Genomic DNA, 21,419 nt, shown 5'->3' with positions numbered 1-21,419 from the left:
ACTCACTAACTCCTCATCTTTAAAAAATAGTCTTGCCACGCCGTAATGATAGTCTCCTCTTTATGCTTTGGATTGTAGCAGAAGTTAATAACCTATTAAATGCCGCAAATGATGTGTTGGTTACTGCGTGTCTTTGAAGTTTAAGTATTGTGGTAATGAAATTGTTAAATAAGCTGTTTTTGGGCTGTGGACTACTGATATTTTACTAGATCCTGTGGAAATGGCAAATTACACGTTTTGAAAGGCTCTCTATAGACGCAGGCTTTTTAAATTATGAAATCTTTATAGGTGTAACAGGCCAAAAAAACCCCCAGTATTTTTAATCTGTTATATATAAGGCTTGTTATATGTTTTTGGCTGGACAGATCTGAACTTGACAATAAAGAGGGACACGTCAATGGTGACTTGTTTTAGATAGCTAAAATAGAGGATACCTTGCACCTGACGGGGCTTGAGGTGGGGAAGCGAAACATCTGCCAGACATACTAAGAAATTTGGTCCATTTTATACATCAGTACACTTAGGTGTCTTATTTGTCTTGTAGTGTTTGGTTTCAGCGTGTCTGGGAAAGTTTCTTGACTTGTGCATTAGAATCTAAGTTTTGGCAGTGGTGGGGGAGGTGGCGCAGTGGATAAAGCACTGCTCTCAAGCATGAGGTCCTGAGTTCAATGCTCGGCAGCACACGTACCAGAGTGATGTCTGGCTCTTTCTCTCCTCCTGTGTTTCTCATTAATAAATAAATAAAATCTTTAAAAATATAATGAGAAGAATATAAGTTTTGACTATATACCTATTAGGAATAATCTCCGTGGTCAGATAGCCTAACTTTTTTAAAAAAAATTTTTAAATTTTATTTTCCCTTTTGTTGCCCTTGTTTATCGTTGTTGTTATTACTGTCATTGTTGGATAGGACAGGGAGAAATGGAGAGAGGAGGGGAAGAGAAAGACACCTGCAGATCTACTTCACCGCTTGTGAAGCGACTCCCCTGCAGGTGGGGAGCCAGGGGCTCGAACCGGGATCCTTACGCAGGTCCTTGCGCTTTGTGTCACCTGCACTTAACCCACTGCGCTACGCCCACCTCGCAACTTTTTTTTTAAAATTCAGGAAAAGGAAAGTGAGATTTATAGAGGTCAGTAGCCCCACAGCTTAACTGTTAGTGACTTACTGCCACAATTGGAGCTAAATGTGAAAATGCTTGTCTGCACATTTAAAGTACAGTGCTATTTCCACTACACCCTAAGATACCCTTCTCAGAATCCTATCTATAATAGTAGGGTTGATTTTTTTTTTCCCCACTCCCTTAAAACAAGCAAAAAAACAAAAAAACAAACAAAAAAAACCAAACCCTTTAGCTGTAGGTAACTTGTTCCTCTTAAAAGGTTTTCAGTTTTTCAATATTTCAAACAATGTCAAGTGACTTATCCTGTGCATGTCTCCTGGGGCACGTGTGTGAAGGTTTCCCAAGGATACAAGTTCAAGTGTTGGACCTTAGATGCTTGTATATTTTCAGCTTTACTAGGGAAAGCCACATTATCCTCTAAGTTTGTAGCATTTGCAGCCCTGCCAACAACATGAATGCAGTGGCTTCATATCCTTGCTCACATATGGAAATGCCAAGTTGGGATTATAACTCTTTAAACTTTCTGCACATCTCATGTACATGAAATAAATAAATGTTTATATATATGAAAATAAGTTCTTTTCATTGTATAATTCTGTTTGATAAATGCGCAGAGCTGAGTGCTGAAATCAAAATACAGAGCAGTTACATTACCCAAAATTCCTGGTTGCTGTTCTTCTGTATTAACATAACACCTGGCTTGCTTGTCCCTAGTTTGTTTTCTCTAAAATAGGCAAGTGTGGGGCCAGGCAGTGGCACACTTGGTTAAGTGCACATATGCGGAAGGACCCACCCCAAGGACCCAGGTTCAAGCCCCCACACCCACCTACAGCAGGGTCGCTTCACAAGCTGTGAAGCAGGTCTGCAGGTGTCTATCTTTCTTCCTCCCTCTCTATCCCCCCCTCAATTTCTCTCTGTACTATTGAGTAAAATGGGGAAATATGTGAAAAAATAATGGCCGCCAGGAACAGTTGATTTGTAGTGCTGGCACTGAGCCCCAGCAATAATCCTGGAGACAAAATAAATAAAATAGTAAGTGGATTTATACAGTATTTAGCTTTTTGAGTCTGGTTTCTTCTATGTTGTTGAATATATCAGTAGTTTCTTCTATCTTAATGCTAAATGTGTAGTGTTCTTTTATGTGGTACTGTCACTATTTACCCTTTCACCAATTCTTTGGTGGCTATGAATAAAGCTTCTATAAATCTTCGCCAGTAGTTATTTGTGTGAGAATAAGTCTTCATTCTTCTTGGGGAAATACCCACAAAAGTGGGCATTTGTAAACATACAAGTGGAATTGTATATTGCATGTTAGTTGTAAGTGTATGTTTATTAAAATAAAATGTGGTAGGCAAAAGTAATGACTCCAAAAAAATGCCCTAATCCTTGGATTTGTGAGTAAATAAGGTTATTTCATATGATAAAAGTGAGTTAAAGTTGTACTTGGATTTTAGATGCTAATCAAGTATCTTCAGTAGGTTGATTATCCAGGATTATTCTTGTGGGTCCATAAAAGGATTAGAGTAGTTAGGGAACATTTGTGTAACAAAGGAAAATGGCAAGAGTTGCAGGTTTTGAGTTTGGAGCAAAAGGGGCCATCAACTAAAGAACACGGTGGTCTCAGAAGCTAAGGAAGGGTAGGAAATGGATTAACTTTTTAGAACCTGTAAAACTCCCATTTTAACCCAGGGAGATGTGTCGGACTAGTAACTCTGGGAATTGTAAGATAATAGAATCGTGTGTGTCTTTTCCTAGCCTTTAGTATTCCTTTGGCCTTTGTTTATTTTGCTTTTGCTGGGCAAAACGGAGACAAATGGAGAGAGGGAAACACACACCACAGCACCGAAGCTGGGATCCCCCAGTGTGGAGGTGGGAGAGGCAGGCTTGAAGTTGGATTGCTCACCTGACAAAGCAGGAGCCTTCCCAGATGAGCTGTATTGCCTGTCCCTATTTTTGTATCCTTTGCCAATCACTGACTTGATTACTACAGCTTTAAAATCAGTCTTGAGGGCTGTGGAGAGAGCACAATGGTTATACAAAAGACTTTTATGCCTGGTACAGCAAATGTCTCAGAGTTGAGCAGTGCTCTGGTGGAGCATGGAAGTGCTGTACCGTGACCACTTTTTTTTTTTCTTTTTACATCTTGAGAAACGTTTCTCTCTCTCCATCTCTCTCTCTCCTGCTCTCCCTGTCTCTCTCTCTCTATATATATATCCAAGGAGACTGAATAAGTTTACATTTCCACAATAGTGGATGAAATTTCTTTTTTTCTACAACCTTGTTGCTTCTAGTCTTTGGGATGTAGACCAGTCTTCCACAAGAATAAGTTGACACCTCATTACTGATTTGATTTGCATTTTTCTAGATGCAAGTGATGGTATCTTCTTTGGAAAATTTATTCATCTCCTCACATTTTTTTGATAGGCTGTTTTTTTGTTTATTTACTGTTGTTATTTTATATACACCTTGACTATTAATTAGCTCCTTATTGGATATATGATGTGTGAATGCTTTATCCCATTGCATAGGATGTCTTTTCATATTACTGACACTTTCTTTTTGCTCTGCAAAAGTACATTTTAGTTTGATGTAGTTCTTTTTTTTTTTTTTTTGACCATGTAAAAACCACTTCTTTATTTCTTTATTGGGGAATAAATGGTGTACAGTCAACAATAAAATACAGTAGCTTGTACATGTGTAACATTTTTCAGTTTTCCATTAAACAATTCAACCCCCTCAGTGTCCTCCTCTGCCATTATGCTCCAGGACCCGAATTCTCCGCCCCCCCCCCCCCCCCCCCCCCCCGTCTTTTACTTTGGTGCATTACACCAACTCCAGTCCAAATTCTGCTTTGTGTTTTCCCTTCTGTTCTTACTTTTCAACTTCAGTCTGTGAGTGAGATCATCACATATTCATTCTTCTCTTTCTGACTTATCTTACTTAAGGTTCCTTCAAGCTCCATACAAGATGACATGAAGAAAATGAAATCACCATTTTTAATAGATGAGTATTACTCCATTGTGTCTATAGACCACAACTTACTCAGCCAGTTGTAGTCCTATTTTATTTTGCCTTGTTTCCCTTGCTTTTGGAATTGGGCCCCCAAAGACATCATCACTGCGGCCAGTATTATGGTATTTTTCCTCTGTATATTTTATGGTTCCACTAAAAACTACTAGAAATAACAGATGAATATAGTAAATTAGCAGACTACAAAATCAACATACACAAGATTAGTTTGTTTTTCTATATGCAGACACTGAAATAAACAAGGAAGGAATGAAGGAACGTTTTCCATTTGCAATTGTTTTAAAAAAGTACCTAGGAGGGAGTCGGGTGGTAGTGCAGCGGGTTAAGCGCAGGTGGTGCAAAGCGCAAGGACTGGCTTGCACCCTGGTTCGAGCCCCCGACTCCCCACCTGCAGGGGAGTCACTTAACAAGCGGTAAAGCAGGTCTGCAGGTATCTTTCTCTCGCCATCTCTGTCTTCCCTTCCTCTCTCCATTTCTCTCTGTCCTATCTAACGACGACATAAGTAACAACAATAATAACTACAACAACAATAGTGACAAGGGCAACAAAAGGGAAAATAAATAAATAAATAAATAAGTACCCAGGAATAAACCTACATAAGAGGTTAAAGACCAGTGGTACAGGATATCACACAGTGAAATGATTATGGATAGTCCCTTAGAGAATAGGTTTTACTGAAAAAATTGTTAGTTGTTTTAGACTTGAAACAGAATCACAGAATTGCTCACATGAATTTGGATTGTACTTGCAATGAATGGTAAGAGTTATAGCGGTTTTAAAAGGAAATAATTTTTATTTATTTTTTAAAAAAATTTATTTATAAAATGGAAATAGATTTATTGCTTATCTGTGAGGGAGAAGAGTGAGTGAGCACAAACCAGAGCCTCACTCTGACATATGATGCTGGATATCAGACTTGGGGTCCCATTCTTTTTATTTTATTTATTTATTAGTGATTTAATAATGATTCACAAGATTGTAGGATAAGAGTGGTACAATTCACATAATTCCCATCACTAGAGTTCCATCCCATCCCATCCCCTCCCCTCCACTGGGAGGTTCTTTATTCTTTATTCCTCTGGGAGTATAGACTAAAATTCTTTATGGGGTGTAGAAGGTGGGAGATCTGGCTTCTGTAATTGCTTCTCCACTGAACGTGGATGCTGGCAGGTTAATCCAAACCCCAGCCTGTTTCTGTCTTTCCCTAGTGGGGTAGGTCTCTGGGTAGGTAACGTGGTCTGCCCAGGGAAGTCAGGATGGCTTCATGGTAGCATCTTCAGCTTTGTGGCTGAAAAGCAGTAAGATACAAAGCAGGACAAACTGTTTAATAATCAGGAACCTAGGGGTAAGAATAGAGCAGATGGAACAAAGGGTCTTCATGTGGAAAGAAGCTAGGAAGTCTGTTTTAGGTATATTTCAAGGGACTCATGACTAGTAATTTTTACCTGAGCCCAATAGCTAACATGCAGGTGGACTAAAAGTGTTGTCTGGGAAGATGGTGTCAGAGCTGAGAATAGGACTAGAAAGTTGGATCAGGACAGAGAGAAGCTCCCTGATATGGAAAAAATATATAAATACTGTTATATGTAAACCCCACTGGTCTGACCTAAGGCCCATGTCTATTCATATTTAGCCAGGAGCCTGTGTAACCTCTGCATCCCTGTCAGTCTGAGTTCACAGTCCATGGTCATAGTTAGGAACATTCTAGGCTGTGCTCATTTCAGGACCAGTCTTCCTTCAGTGGCAGAGTATGTATGCTGACCCAGCTCTCTTGGTGTGTTTGTGTGAGGTGTGTGTGTGTGGGGAGGCTTCTTGATAGTCCAGTGCTTTATCTTCTGCACCACCTCCCCAGCCACATGAAGCTTTTTAAAAAAAATTTTTTAAAAATATTCCCTTTTGTTGCCCTTGTTTTTTATTGTTGTAGTTATTGATGTTGTTGTTGTTGGATAGGACAGAGAGAAATGGAGAGAGGAGGGGAAGACAGAGAGGGGGAGAGAAAGATAAGACACCTGTAGACCTGCTTCACCGGTTGTGAAGCGACTCCCCTACAGGTGGGGGCTCAAACTGGGATCCTTATGCCTGTCCCTGCGCTTTGCGCCACATGCGCTTAACCTGCTGCGCTACCGCCGGACTCCCCACATGAAGCTTTTTAAAAATTATTTTTTGTTAAAAAATTCATTTTTAAGTCAAACATTTTACTTTACTGTTGCTTTTCAGTAGTATAAAGAGTTTGAAGTATAGGGAGCCGGGCAGTGGTGCACCGGGTTAAGTGCATGTAGTATGAAGCATAGGGACTCCTGCAAGAATCCTTGGGCTCCAGCTCCCCACCTGCAGGAAGTCGCTTCACAAGTAGTGAAGCAGGTCTGCAGGTGTCAGTCTGTGTCGCCGCCTTCCCCTCCCCTCAAATCTCAATTTCTCTCTGTCTTCTCCAAAAAATTGAAAAAATGGTTACAAGAGCAGTGGATTTGTAGTGCAGGCACAGATCCCCAGTGATAACCCTGAAAGCAAAAAAAAAAAAAAAAAAAGATTTTGGAGTATAGATACACACTATTATATATATCCCACAATTTACTTAATCATATTACTGAATTGGACTTGTTTCTAGTTTTTGGTTATTGGGTTGTCAGAAAAGTCACGATGCACTTTTGCATAGAAAAGTAAGTCATGACTTTTTCAATAATCAACAAATAGATAATGTTACTATGAAGTTTCTATATGTTCATCTTGGAAGTTTCTTTATATTCATTAGGAAATTTTTGTATATTCATATACATTTGTTTTTCTAGGGCTTTGCTTTCCAGCATTAGTAGCCACTGACCAGTAAGGGCGTTTAAATTAGTAAAATTAGTAGTAAAGTAGTAAAATTAGAGATTCTTCTTTTTTTCATTTTTTAATTGCACTAACTTTATTTTGAATGCTTCCTAGTAATATATAACCACTGGCTCTGTTAGTGCACACTATAGGTCTAATGGGTATAATACCTCTTTTTGCAAAAAACTGTTGGAAAACTATGTGCCAAAGTGTGTAAGCAGGAATAAAATTACTGAGTGGCATAGGCATGATGAACTTACTAGAGAATGCTAAAGTATTAGAGGGTAATTTGTGTTACTATTATATGGTTCCTGCCGCAAAGTTACTGATCAGTGTTTCTTCAAATTGCTTCACATTAAAAACATAGAGTCCACTTTATAAATACTAGACATGTAAAATAACTGTTTATCTTTTCTGAATCCCATGGTCCTTTGGACCCTTTCCCTGAGATACACATAGTGTCGTACATATAGTAACAAGGATTCATTGAAATGAAATCATGAAAATCAGATTTAATCCTGAGTCAGATGATTCAGAAGGACTATACAAGTGGCATAACATGTTTTTCAGTATGATTCAATGAAAACTTATAATTGATTCTTTTTTTTTAAAAAAAGAATTTATTCATGAGAGAGAGAGGAGGAGAGAAAGAACCAGACATCATCACTCTGGTACATGTGCTGCCAGGGATCGAACTCAGGACCTCATGGTTGAGAATCCAGTTGCTTTATCCACGGCACCACCTCCCGTACCACTATAGTTGATTCTTAGGAGTTTACGTGAAAGAAAAAAAAATTGTAGGTATCTTAAAAGGTTTTTATTTCTATTATATTTAAATTTTATAGTAAGGGTAGTAATTCATTTGGCTAAATCAGTACTTTTTTGTTCTCCTCTGACACCTACCCAGAATCCTATTTTTTAACCTACCTTTTAATGTGTTATACAAGATAATGTACTTATTTCTAAGTACACTTTGTACTTATTTCTAAGACACTGCAGGTTTTTGGTAGTCACCTCCCTTTTATAAATGAGGAAACAGAGCTGCAGATGGTTAAGTTTAGTTTAAAAAAAAAAAAAAGAACATGACCTGGCTCTGCTAGGACATAGGTTCGTCCTTGGGCCCTCACACATGCAAGCCCTGGGCTAAATTTACTCACTGAGCCAATCTCCCTGATTTTGAGGTTATGTCAGACAAAGTTCCTTTATATGTTATATAGCAAGGATTTAAATTCAGTTTGCTTAACTCTAAAACCTTCGGCATTTTCTGCTTTAGCCTGTCGTAAGACTTATTTTAACATTACCTTCTTGGTGAAATTTAAATATTGTTGAGGAAAGTCTTCTTTGACTGTTCTTTGTGTTTAAAGTGTGTTTGAATTAAGGTAAAGAACCTTGAACTTAAAAATTGCAAGCTCTTGAAGGATAGACCTATGTCCTTTTATCTTGGTATCTCACTACATGGTAGATAAATGTTATCAGATTACATTTCTATCATTTTTTTTAAACTTAAGCCTTGCCTGTATACCTAACCCCAGAGACTGTTCTTAGCCACCTTCTATAACCTGAGAGAATTTGCAGTTCTGAACATAATTCCATTTTACCTAGATTGGCCATAAATATGTGTAATGGTGGGATGTCTAATTTAGCCATGTTCTTGGTTAACTCTATATAGATATAAACACAGATGAAATTGCTAACCCGTTTTCTTTCTTTTCCAAGCACCCTAACTGACAGAAATTATATTGCAGTTATAGCAATTGAGTACCCAGACAGACTTGTCTTGAAATGCCTCTTAGACTTGTATATGACTGTGGGCAAGTTAATATGACATTCTGACTCCTTACTTACAGAATAGGAATTGTGTTAATTGCTTAATAAAGTGAATTGTCAGGGAGATGACACTTTTAAAGTGTCATCTTTAAATTTATTAATGACAGAGAGGGAGAGAGAACCAGAACAGCATTCTGGCACATGTGATGCCAGGAATTGAACTCAAGACCTAATGATTAAGAGTCTTAACGCTTTCTCCACTGTGCTACCCCCAGGCCTGGTGCAGTCTTGTTATAAACAAGCTTCAGTAGAATATTTATTTATTTATTTTATTGCCACCAGGGTTATTTCTGGGGCTCAGTGCTGGCACTGTGAATCCACTGCTCCTGGCAGCCATTTTTTCCTTTTTTTCTTTTTTCTTTCTAGTACGTATTTTTTTTATTATATAGCGAAAAATTGGGGAGCTAAAGGGAGAGAAAGACTCCTGAAGCAGACCCACTGTAGTGGGGCTGGAGCTCAAACCCAGGTCCTTTTGCTTGGTAATATGTATGCATAGCTGGGTGCACCATGTGCCCAACCCCCAAGATTTGAATGAAATCCTCATCAGTTTGGATGACCTGTTTAGGCCCATTGTCTAGGGCCATATAATTAAACTGACAAAGAACTGATTAAAACGAGAATAAGGTTTATACTTAAATGGAGGCCTTTATAGAAAATAATTGAAAATCCAAAGAAGTAGTAAGATTTTGTGATTAACTGTGGAAAAGACACATGACTTAAAGAAAAATGGTTTGGGCTGTTAGGGACTGTAAATTAGGCAAATTCAACTTGATGCCGTCTTTATTGGTGTGTCAGTTCCCAGCATAAAGGCTTTCTGTTGCCATTACAGTGGAAATTTATTTCCTTTAGAAAGGGAAATTTATGCTTTGAATTTTAGGCAGATGAAGAGGAAAATAGGAGCTAACCCACCTCCCCTCCCTCCTTTTAATTGCTTTCAGTTCAAAACTGACCTATGTCAAAATGTCTTTTTTTGGTTGGCATGATATGATAACTTTCAGAGCCTTATTTTGAGGATTAATCAAAATGATGCTTTATGGAATTGGTATATTGCACCAAAGTAAAAGGCTCTTGGGTGGAGGGAGGGCCCAGATCCTGGAGCATTATGGCAGAGGAGGACCAAGTGGGGATTGTATTGTGAGGAAAACTGGGAAATGTTACGCATGTACAAACTATTGTATTTTACTGTGGACTGTAAACCATTAATTTCCCAAGAAAGGAAAAAAAAAAAAAGGTGCTTCATGAATGGTTAGTGTTAAAAAAAAAAGAATGGTTAGCATAATACCTAGTGTAGATAGAGCACAACTGGTTAGTGACATTCACATAGAATAGCAATGAACTGCATTATGAATCAACATATGTACTTTGGTTTTTCTTTTCATTTAATATATAAGTGTGGCTTTTTAAAAATAAAATATTTACGTATTTTAAAAAATATTATATATTTATTTTCTGTTTTGTTGCCCTTGTTTTTTTATTGTTGTAGTTATTATTGATGTTGTAATTGTTAGACAGGATAGAGAGAAATGGAGAGAGGCGGGGAAGATAGAGAAGGGGAGAGAAAGAGACACCTGCAGACCTGTTTGACTGCCTGTGACTCCCCTGCAGGTGGGGGATCTGGGGCTTGAACTGGGATTCGTAAGCCAGTCCTTGCGCTTTGCGCCATGTGCACTTAACCCACCATGCTACTGCCGAACTCCCTAAAATATTTACATATTTCAATGAGAGAGAGACAGACACAACCAGAGCACTGCTCAGTTCTGGTTTATGGTAGTGCTGGAGTTTGAGCCCGGGACTTTGTTGATTGTTTTTGTTGCTATAGTAAAAGGAGTTGATTTCTGGATTTCAACTTCTTCTGACTTAGTATTTGCATAGAGGAATGCCACTGACTTTTGAATGTTGATTTTGTAGCCTGACACATTACTGTATTGCCTGATGATATCCAAAAGCTTCTTGCTGGATTCCTTAGGTTTTTCTATGTATAGTATCATGTCATCTGCAAATAGGGAGAGTTTGACTTCTCTTCCTATCTGTATGCCTTTAATTCCTTGCTCCTGTCTGATTGCTATGGCAAGAACTCCCAACACTATGTTGAATAGTAATGGTGATAGTGGGCAGCCCTGTCTAGTATCTGATCTGAGTGGAAATGCTTCCAGTTTTTCACCATTGAGTATGATGTTGTCTGTAGGTTTGCTATATATAGACTCCACTGTGTTGAATTTTCTACCTGTTCCTATTTTTTGTAGCATTTTGATGATAAAGGGATGTTGTATTTTTAAAAAAATTTTTATTGGGGAATTAGTGTTTTACATTTAACAGTAAGTACAATAGTTTGTACATGTATAACATTCCCCAGTTTCCCATATAACAATATCCCCACTAGGTCCGGGATATTGTATTTTGTCAAAGGCTTTCTCTGCATCTATTGATATGACCATGTGGTTTTTGGTCTTGCTTTTGTTGATGTGGTGGATCACGTTGATTGATTTACGTATATTAAACCAACCTTGCATCCCTGGGATAAACCCCACTTGGTCATGATGAACAATCTTTTCAATATACTGCTGTATCCGGTTGGCTAGAATTTTGTTCAGTATTTTAGCATCTATGTTCATCAGAGATATTGGTTTGTAGTTTTTTTTTTGGTTGTGTCCCTGTCTTGTTTTTGGTATCAAAGTGATGTTGGCTTCATAGAAGCTGGGAGTATTCCAGTGTCTTCAATCTTCTGGAAGACTTTTAAAAATAGAGATTAACTCTTCCTTGAAGGTTTTGTAGAATTCATTTATAAAACCATGTGGTCCAGAACTTTTATTCTTGGGAAGGTTTTTGATAACTTTCAATTTCGTTGGCTCTGATGGGCCTGTTCATATTATCTAGTTCCTCTTTATATAATTTTGGAAGTTGGCAGATATCTAGGAAATTATCCATTTCTTCCAGGTTCTCTAGCTTGGTGGCATAGAGTTGTTCATAGAAGCCTGGCATGATATGTTGAATTTGTAGTATCTGTTGTGATATCTCCTCTTTCATTTACAATCTTATTTTTTTGGGGTCTTCTCCCTTTTTTGTTTTGTGAGTCTGGTTAAAGGTTTGTCGATTTTGTTCACTCTTTTCAAGAACCAACATTTACTCTTTGACATTCCTCTTCCACATTTTGGGACTATTACTAATCTTTTGTTTATTGTTAAGTGTTAGTTTAATTCCACTGTAGTCTGAGAAGATGCTTAGGATGATTTCAGTGCTCTTGAATTTGCTGATGCTATCTATCTATGTGGCCTAACATATGGTCTGTCCTTGAGAATGACCCATATGGACTTGAGTAGAATGTGTATTCCAGTTTCTTGGGGTGAATGATTTTGAAAATGTCCAATAGTATTAGTTTATCTAACTCCTCATTTAGCTCCCTCATGTCTTTATTGATTTTCTGCCTGGATGATCTGTCAAGTTGAGAGAGTGAGGTATTGAAGTCCCCAACTATTACTGTGTTGCTGTTAATATATTGGTGTAGCTTTTTCAGTAGACATTTGATGTATTTAGATGGCTTTTCATTGGGTGCATAGATGTTAATAATTGTTAAGTCCTCCTGATTGACTGATACTTGAGCATTCAGCATTAATGTCCATCCCTAGCTTTTTAAATTTTATTGATTTTAAAGTCTATCATGTCAGATAGGAGAATAGCTGTTCTTGCCCTTTTTTTGTGGGCCATTGGCTTGTCTGGTAGTTTTGCATCCTTTCATGTTGAGTCTGTGTTTGTCTTGTTGAGTTAGGTGGGTTTCCTGTAGACAACATATTGTTAGGTTGTGTTTTCTGATCCCTCTTCCTACTCTGTGCCTTTTATTAGGTGAATTCAGGCCATTGATATTTATTGATATCATAGATTGAAGATATTTTAGTGCCGTTCTTGTAGATTTTTAGAGTGTTCTGATATAGGGCATATTTATTGTGGTCTGACTCTTTATAGGAGACCTTTCAGAACTTCTTTCAGGGCAGACTTGGTGATAATTGATTCTTTGAACTGTTGCTTGTCTGACAGGGTTTTTATGCCTCCATCTAGTCTGAATGACAGTCTAGCAGGATACAGTAGTCTTGGTTGAAAGCCTTTCTCATTGGGCACTCAATAGATATCTTGCCATTCTCTTTTGGCCTGTAGTGTTTGTGTGGAGAAGTCTGCTGCTAATCTTACGGGTTTTCCTCTGTAGGTGACTCTGTTTTTCTCTTGCAACCTTCAGAATCCTTTCTTTATCCTTATTCCTTTCCATTCTAAATATGATATGTCTTGGTGTCTTTAAATCTGGGTTAATTCTGTTTGCAACCCGCTGTGCTTCTTGAATCTTTATGTCTTTGATGTTGTCTAGACTAGAGAAGTTTTCAGCTATTATGGCCTGAAGAATGCTTTCTCCTTCTCTTTCTTCTTCTGGTAAGCCAATAATGTGTATATATATATTTTTAAGTCATCCCATAGGTCTCTGTTGTTTTTAGTGTCTCTTAATCTCTTTTTGAGATCTCTTACTTTTTTTAATTGTCTCTAATTCATCCTCGATCTTGCTAATTCTGTCTTCAGCCTCATTGATTCTATTCTCTCTGCCCTCTACTGTTTTCTGGAGTTCATCTATTTTGTTACCCTGTTCTGATACTATTTTAGCTTGTTCAGCTAGTTGTGTTCTTAACTCAGCTATTTCAGCTTTTAGCTCTCTAATAACCTTGAGATAATTAGTGTTTTCTTCCAGTCTCATTTGTTGTTTCTGCATTTCTGATGACAATTCTTTCAAACTCTTTACTCATTCATGTGACTATTTCCTTAACAAGCATTTGGATGTTGACCTCACTGTTTTGTGAGTCAACCTTTGGGGGGCTTTTAGCTGAACTCTTGTCCTAGTTCATTTCTCCAATATGTCCTCTTGTTGGTTTAACCATTCTATATAGTATGTTATGAGGTCCCTCTCTCAGTACTTTTCAAATTACTGATCACTCTTGCCTTGATTGACTTTTGTCTCAGTAAGGTAGTTAAAGAGTTCACAGTTGTGGAAATTAACAGTTGATTCAATATTAATCCCTGAGTTCGAGGACAAAGGCTGTTAAAAGCTGCTTTTGTTCTTTTTCTTGTAGGCTATGGGAGCCTGAGGGCTTTTAAACTATAAGTAAGCTTCTTAGCTTAATCACTCACTGCTGACCAAGAGATAAAGTAGTTTGGGGGAGAGATAGCACAGTGGTTATGTAAAGAGATTCTCACACCCCAAGGATCCAAAGCTCCAGGCTCAATTCACCTTCTCTGCCAAGCCAGGCAGCACTGCTGGGCCCTGTGCATTTCTAAACAAGTCCCATTTATAGTCTGTAGGTTCTGAGGCAATTATTTTCATGTTCTCATCAGGAGAACAATGTGGAAAGGCTCCCACTATACAGCCCCACTGCTAGGACACCGAGGTGTAGCTCTTCTCCTGAGTTACCTTGTCAGTTCTCTGTTCCCAGATGTCAGCACAGGGTCTCCCCCCTGCTGCTCCAGCCTTGAGGGCAGTAGCAATGGAGACTCACAGTTGCATTTGGTGAGTCTCAGGGGAGTCCTCTCCTCCCTTCAGCAGTCTTTTTATTGGTAAAGCAGATTGGAGTTGGTGCCTCAACTAACAAACTGCCAGACTGTTCGGATGGTTTTTCTTTTTATAGTTTATTTTATTTTTATTTATTTATTATTGGATAGAGACAGAGGGAAATTGAGAGGGATGGGGAAGATAGGGAGATAGACACCTGCAGTCCAGCTTCACTGCTTTTGAAGCTTTCCCCTGCAGATGGGGACCAGGGTCCTTATGCATTGTAGTGTGAGTGCCTAACCAGGTGCGCGCGCCACTGCCTGGCACCTACTCTAGGATATTTTCCACTATTTTCATTACATATTTTAAAGTAGACGTCACACAGTTTGGACAGTTTGCACAGTTTGGAGAGTTGAGTTTCTTTATGACTTAAACTCACTTGTATATAGGTAAAGCATTTATTTAACTTTACTGATATCAGTATGTCTGTGTTAGTTTTTTTTTTTTTCCTTTTGTGTATTGGTCATTTCTTTTTCAATTTCTTTCTCAGGGGACTTTCATCTCTTCCAATTTACATAGGTTTTCTCAGTAGAATTGCAGGACTAGCAATAACTTAACCTTTTAGAGCCCATGCCTCAGCATTCACAAGGCCTTGGCTATGGAAAAACAAAAGCATGGCACCAATAAAAGTTTTGTTTGCTTGCTTATCTGATCTCCACATTAGATTTCAAGTTTCTTAATGAGGACCCTATCTTTATTTTAATTAATTATCTTTATTTGATAGAGACAGCCAGAAATCGAGAGGGAAGGGGGTAATAGGAAGCGAGACACCTGAAACACTGCTTCACCACTCAACTTTCCCCATGCATGTGGGGACCGGGGGCTTAAACTTGGTTCTTGTGCATTGTAACTTGCGCTCAACCAGGTGCATCACCACCTAGCCCCCAAGAAAGACACTTGATATTGATTATCCAAGTTTTGTATCAAGTAGTTATTTAAATTGTTGAATGAAAGTGTAGTCAATAACCATTTTAAAGTATGTGATTTGTTGACTTTGTTTTCATTCTTTGTTGCATAGTCCTCCCCCTTCTGTTGTGCTGTCTACTAAGGCTCTTTGGTGAAAATCAGTACTTAATTCACTCTTTCAGTCAGCAATATTGACATACTAGAAGTTTAGTGGCTTCTAAACATGTCAACATTTGTATTCTTAATCAGTCTTCCTTTCTACATTTTGCTCTGGCTAAAGAACACTGTGTCTGGTCCTGAAAATACTGTGTTGTCACTGCTTCATGGTTATAAATCTTTATTATTAATTTTGCTTAATGTTCTTATTTTGAAACTCTGACATAGTTACTGACATTTTTTCTAATAGCCAGAAAAACTACTTTCTCTCTTTTTTAATTGCAGACAAATTTTGAAGTTGTGGAACTATACCTGATGATCTCATAGTCTTGTAAAACACTATTATAGCACTAATAAAAATTAGGAGAGAGAGAAGAGGATAGGAGAGGAGAAGTGGTAGCAGACACATAAAAAATTGCATAGCAGCAAGCGTTCTAGGTAGAGGTAATCATCTACTACTTTGCTGACCTTTGGAGCATATTTTCTTCTTTAAATCATCTTCTGTAAATCATTTGCATTCACAGATTAGAACATTTTATAATTCATCTTTAGAGACTTGGAACTTCTGACACATGTTTCATGGAAAATAATAAATTAAATGATTGACACCCAGGATTAAAGATAATGAAGAAAGTCTGTATGGGACACACAAAAACTAGGCATCTATAGATAGTAAAACAAAGCTATGTGAATTTGTTAATTAGGATTCTTTGAGACTTTGCCATTGTTACTTATTAACATTGTTGACCCCAAACAAAAAACACCCAGTTATTTCACTAACACAGTGGCTCAGTTGGAAGCAACAGTTTAGAATGAAAATTCTAAACAAGAATTTAGAAAATTAAGTCTTATCGAGAAATTCCCAGCCTTTCTGTCAACAAAAAAGCCTGAACCAACTTATATAGATTTTGGAGGGGCTGTTGTAGTCAGAGTTAATTGGAGAAAATACGAGTTTGTTGTATGGTGGCTTTTCACTTGTTGGTCTTTGTCGTTCTCTCATTGAGCTGTTGGGCAAAGAAGAAACTCTTTCCTTTTGTCTGGGGCTGAGAAAGCAATTTATATCCCATGGGCAAGCTAAAGCTTAATGGATCCGGTAGTTTGCTGATTGTGTACACAAGACCTCATTTAATAGGACTTCTGTATATTAGTTTTCACAGCATGGTGAAAGATTCATGCAATTGAAATTGTGAACCTGATTTACTGTTTTTAATTGATTTAGTATTGTTCTACAATATTGTAAGATTTTATTTTATTTAACCAGTGCACTGCTCAGCTTGGATTTATGGTGGTACAGGGGATTGAAACAGGGACCTGGGAGCCTCAGGCATGAGAGTCTGTTTGCATAACAATTATGCTATCTCCCTCGACCTATTGTAAAATTTTAGAGGTACAGTTTAATGCCTGTCAGTGTGTAAAACTTATCTCATCCACAAAGTTCTCAGTGCAACACTCTAGCTATGTCCCTTTGTCCACTCCCTGTTCCATTTTACAACCACCATACTTTTCAGAGACTGAGAATCAGTTTGGCTATTAATAGCATTTTCATTTTTCTTACATTTTCTCATCATTTTATTGGGGGAATATAGTGGCTCACGGGACAGTTAACACATGGGTGCAGTATCTTTTTTTTTTAACCTCCAGGGCTTGGTTCCTGTACTACGAATCCACTGCTCCTTAGGGCTATATTTCCCTTTTGTTTATCGTTGTTATTATTATTGTTGTCATTGTTGGATAGGACAGAGAGAAATCGAGAGGAGGGGAAGACAGAGAGGGAAAGAGAAAGATAGATACTTGCAAGCCTGCTTCAGCACTTGTGAAGTGACCCCCCCCCCCCCCCCCCCCCGCAGGTGGGGAGCCAGGGGCTCGGACTGGGATCCTTAGGCCAGGCCAGTTCTTTTGCTTTGTGCCATGTGCACTTAACCCGCTGAGCTACCGCCTGGCCCCCATGGGTACAATATCTTATCTCCTCAAGATAGGTGTCTACACACTGTTCTGTGCTGAGTAACCAGTGCGCTCTCTCACCTGTTGTCTCCCCTTTGTCCAAAGACCTTTGCTTGCTTTGCTGAAGTACACCACATCCAGAACAAACTTTACCACGTGTCTCCCCTTTCTTGCCTTGATTCTTCTTTAAAAATTACTTTAATGAGAGACAGGTAGAGAAATATTGATAGATACACAGAGTCAGACCAGAGCACAGCTCAGCTCTGGAGTAGAGTGTTTCTGGGGACCAGAATCTGGACCTCAGAGCCTCAGGCATGAAAGTATCTTTGCATAGCTAATCATGCTGTTTGCCCAGCTCTCCTGCCTTGATTAGCTATCATCTATAAGTGAGATCATTTTGTATTCATTCTTCTGGCTTATGTCATTTAGCATGATTCCTTCAGATTCCATTCACGAAGTGGAAAAGGAGATTTCATCATGTCTTACCATGCCTGTGCGCACACACATACCTCAGTCTCATAATTTTCTTAACTCCTCCTTAGCCACTGGATATCCAGGTTGGAGGTGTGCATAGGTCTTTTTGGATAGATCCCTAAGAGAGGAAATGCCGGATCATTCCTTGTCAAAAATTGGTTGCCTGTAGGTATGAAGCATTGTTATTTTTGCAAGTTCATTTATTTTAGCTATTTGTATCTCTCATTGAGTGAAACTTTCAGGTAGTTTTTTTTTTTTTTTAACTTAGTGTAATTGCCTCAAGTTTTATCCACTATGTCCCTAATGGCACAATGTCTTTAATGCTGAGTGGTATTTCATTGAAAATATATTCAACAACTTTATCTAGGCATCTGCTGATGGGCTTGTAAGCTATGAGAGCACTGTGTGAGGAGAATTATGGCCTTAACAGAACACAACTCTTGCCATATTATGGGAGGAAGCTGGGGGAGGCTAAAGAACCCAGTCACTCTCTTTTTTCCATGCAGTGGGTCCTTCCCACTGACTGAGCCCACTGGATACCAGAGGGCAAGGGAACATGTGTTAGAATTAACCTTCCTGGTCCTGGTGCTGATGGAGAAAGGATAGGTGGATGTGGGTAGAAAGAAAACATTTAGTTTAGATCTTGAGAATGGTGGACTAGGGAAGGTATACCACTTAAAATAAGATTAAACTTGATTTCTTTGAATAGGTACATTACAAAGTAAATTTAGAGGCCAGAAGATAGCTCACCCAGTATGATATGTCCCTGTCTACAAGTGAGGCCCTGGATGTGAACCCTTGCACCGTATGGAACTCCATAGATGATGGTATTATGTTTTCCTATTCTCTCTGTCTAAAAATAAAGGAATGAGGAAACCAGATTGGTAAAAGTTAAGTGGTTGCATCAGCATTTGTGAGGCCCTATTGATACATTAAAAAAAATTAGGGAGTCGGGTGGTAACACAGTGGGTGAAGTGCACGTGGCACTAAGGGCAGGGACTGGCATGAGGATCCGAGTTCGAGCCCTGGCTCTCCACCTGCAGGGGAGTCGCTTCACAGGCGGTGAAGCAGGTCTGCAGGTGCCTATCTTTCTCTCCCCCCTCTGTCTTCCCCTCCTTTCCCCATTTCTATTTGTCCCATCCAACAATGATGACATCAGTAACAACAATAATAACTACAACGAGTGCAACAGAAAGGAAATAAATATTTTAAAAAAATATATTGAGAAAGGAAAGGGCTGGGCAGTGGCACACTTGATAAAGGGCACACATTACAATGTGCAAGGACCAGGTTCAAGTCCCAGTCCTTACCCGAAGAGGGGGAGGTTTCACAAGCAGTGGAACGGTACTGCAGGTATTTGTTTCTCTTTCCCTTGCCCTTACTACCCCTTTCTTCTCGATTTCTCTCTGACTCTAGCCGAGGAAGGAAGGAAAAAAAAATTAAAAGGAAAATAATGGACACTTGGAGTAGTGAGCCTCAGCGATAACCTGATGTCGTTGTTGTTATAGGTGTCGATTAAAAAGAATGGCAGTGGGGGGTCAGGCGGTAGCTCAGTGGGTTAAGCACTCGTGGAGCGAAGTGCAAGGACTGGTGTAAGGATCCTGGTTCCAGCCCACTCCCTACCTGCAGGGGAGTCACTTCACAAGTGGGTAAAATAGGTTTATAACTTTCAATGTATATCTTTCTTTCTTTCTTTTATTCATTTATTTATTTTTTGCCTCATTGGGGTTGGGTGCTATGAACCCACTGCTCCTGAGAGCCATTTTTTCCATTTTATTGTATAGGACAGAGAGAAATTAAGAGGGGAGAGGGAGGGAGAAATAGAGAGGGGGAAAGATAGATACCTGCAGACCTGCTTCACCAATTGTGAAGTGACCCTCCTGCAGGTGGGGAACTGGGAGCTCGGACCGGGATCCTTGTGTAGGTCCTTGCATGTTGCACTATGAGTGCTCAAGCAGGTGCGCCACCACCCGACCCCACTCACCTCCTTTATTACATTTATTCCTAGATACTTTTTTCTTTTTTATGCTATTGTAAATAGGAGTGTTTTCTTTTTTTTTTAAGTTTATTTCTTTATTGGGTAATTAATGTTTTACATTCAACAGTAAATACAATAGTTTGTACATGCATAACATTCCCCAGATTCCCATTTAACAATACAACCCCCACTATGTCATTCATCATCCTTCATGGACCTATATTCTCCCCACCCACCCACCCACCCCAGAGTCTTTTACTTTGGTGCAATACACCAATTCCAAGTCTCTGATTGTCAGAGAAATGCAAATAAAGACAACAATGAGACACCACTTCACTCCTGTGAGAATGTCATACATCAGAAAAGGTAACAGCAGCAAATGCTGGAGAGGGTGTGGGGTCAAAGGAACCCTCCTGCACTGCTGGTGGGAATGTCAGTTGGTCCAACCTCTGTGGAGAACAGTCTGGAGAACTCTCAGAAGGCTAGAAATGGACCTACCCTATGACCCTGCAATTCCTCTCCTGGGGATATATCCTAAGGAACCCAACACATCCATCCAAAAAGATCTGTGTACACATATGTTCTTGGCAGCACAATTTGTAATAGCCAAAACCTGGAAGCAACCCAAGTGTCCAACAACAGATGAGTGGCTGAGCAAGTTGTGGACTATATACACAATGGAATACTACTCAGCTGTAAAAAAATGGTAAAAAATGGTGACTTCACCATTTTCAGCCGATCTTGGATGGACCTTGAAAAAATCATGTTGAGTGAAATAAGTCAGAAACAGAAGGATGAATATGGGATGATCTCAACTCAGGCCGAAGTTGAAAAACAAGATCAGAAAAGAAAACACAAGTAGAACCTGAAAAGGAGTGTTTTCTTCTTCTAGTTAAATGCTTATACCAAGGAATGTTACTGATTTGTGAATTACTACCTTATTAATACTTTTAGGAGTTTCTTACTGGATTCTAAATAGAATTTTCTACACATACTGTCATGTCACCTGCAAATAGTGATTTACTTCATCTTCTCTATCTTGGATTCTTTCTATTTCTTTTTCTTGACTGATTATTAATACTTACTAACCTATATGAACGTCATATAAACTAGTATGAGTATCATGCTAAGCAATTTGAAATATGCTATATAGAATAAAGTGGCCTGGAATCAAGTAGATTTCAGTCTGAGGCCAGGATGTGCTGTCTAGCTTTTGACCCTGGGCAGCTTACTTGTTTTTGCTAAACTAAGACAAAATTGAGTGTGGAGCTTGTTGTATTAGATGAGATAATTCAGGGGTTACAGTGGGTCAATCCTACACTTGGTTGTGTGTAAGGTCCTGACTCAATCCCCTGTATCCATGGACTGCACCAGGGAACTCCATAGATGGTGGATCAGTGCTTAGCTATTTCACTCTCTCTTCTCTTCATATCTGTTTCTAAAAAACAAAATGGAAAATAGAACATGGGGAAGCAATTCAATGGTATTTGAACTATGCCATATGCAAGGCTTTCCTATTAAAAAGAGATGTACACTAGGTAAATGGTTGGTAATCAGTAGAGAAAGTCCACAAATGATTATGCAAAAAAAAAAAAA

At 38.8% G+C, this 21,419-nt stretch overlaps 1 protein-coding gene across 3 annotated transcripts in view; it reads left to right on the top strand.

The window, feature by feature from the left end:
- The window catches only part of PALS1 (protein associated with LIN7 1, MAGUK p55 family member), a 106,857-nt gene that overhangs the window by 1,018 nt on the left and 84,420 nt on the right, over positions 1–21,419 (top strand). The window contains exon 1 of one of the 3 annotated variants that reach the window (XM_060174782.1): positions 18,603–18,672. The exons of the other annotated variants lie outside the window; for them this stretch is intronic. The gene's annotated coding sequence lies outside the window, so the exon portion shown is untranslated. Of the gene's footprint in view, positions 1–18,602; positions 18,673–21,419 lie in introns of those variants that run through there. 3 annotated transcript variants of the gene reach the window in all.

This window comes from Erinaceus europaeus, chromosome 16, assembly GCF_950295315.1.
Source record: "Erinaceus europaeus chromosome 16, mEriEur2.1, whole genome shotgun sequence".
In the NCBI taxonomy this organism is placed as follows: Eukaryota; Metazoa; Chordata; class Mammalia; order Eulipotyphla; family Erinaceidae; genus Erinaceus; species Erinaceus europaeus.
Note: the sequence above shows the minus strand (reverse complement) of the source record. Positions and strands in the feature narration are given on the sequence as shown.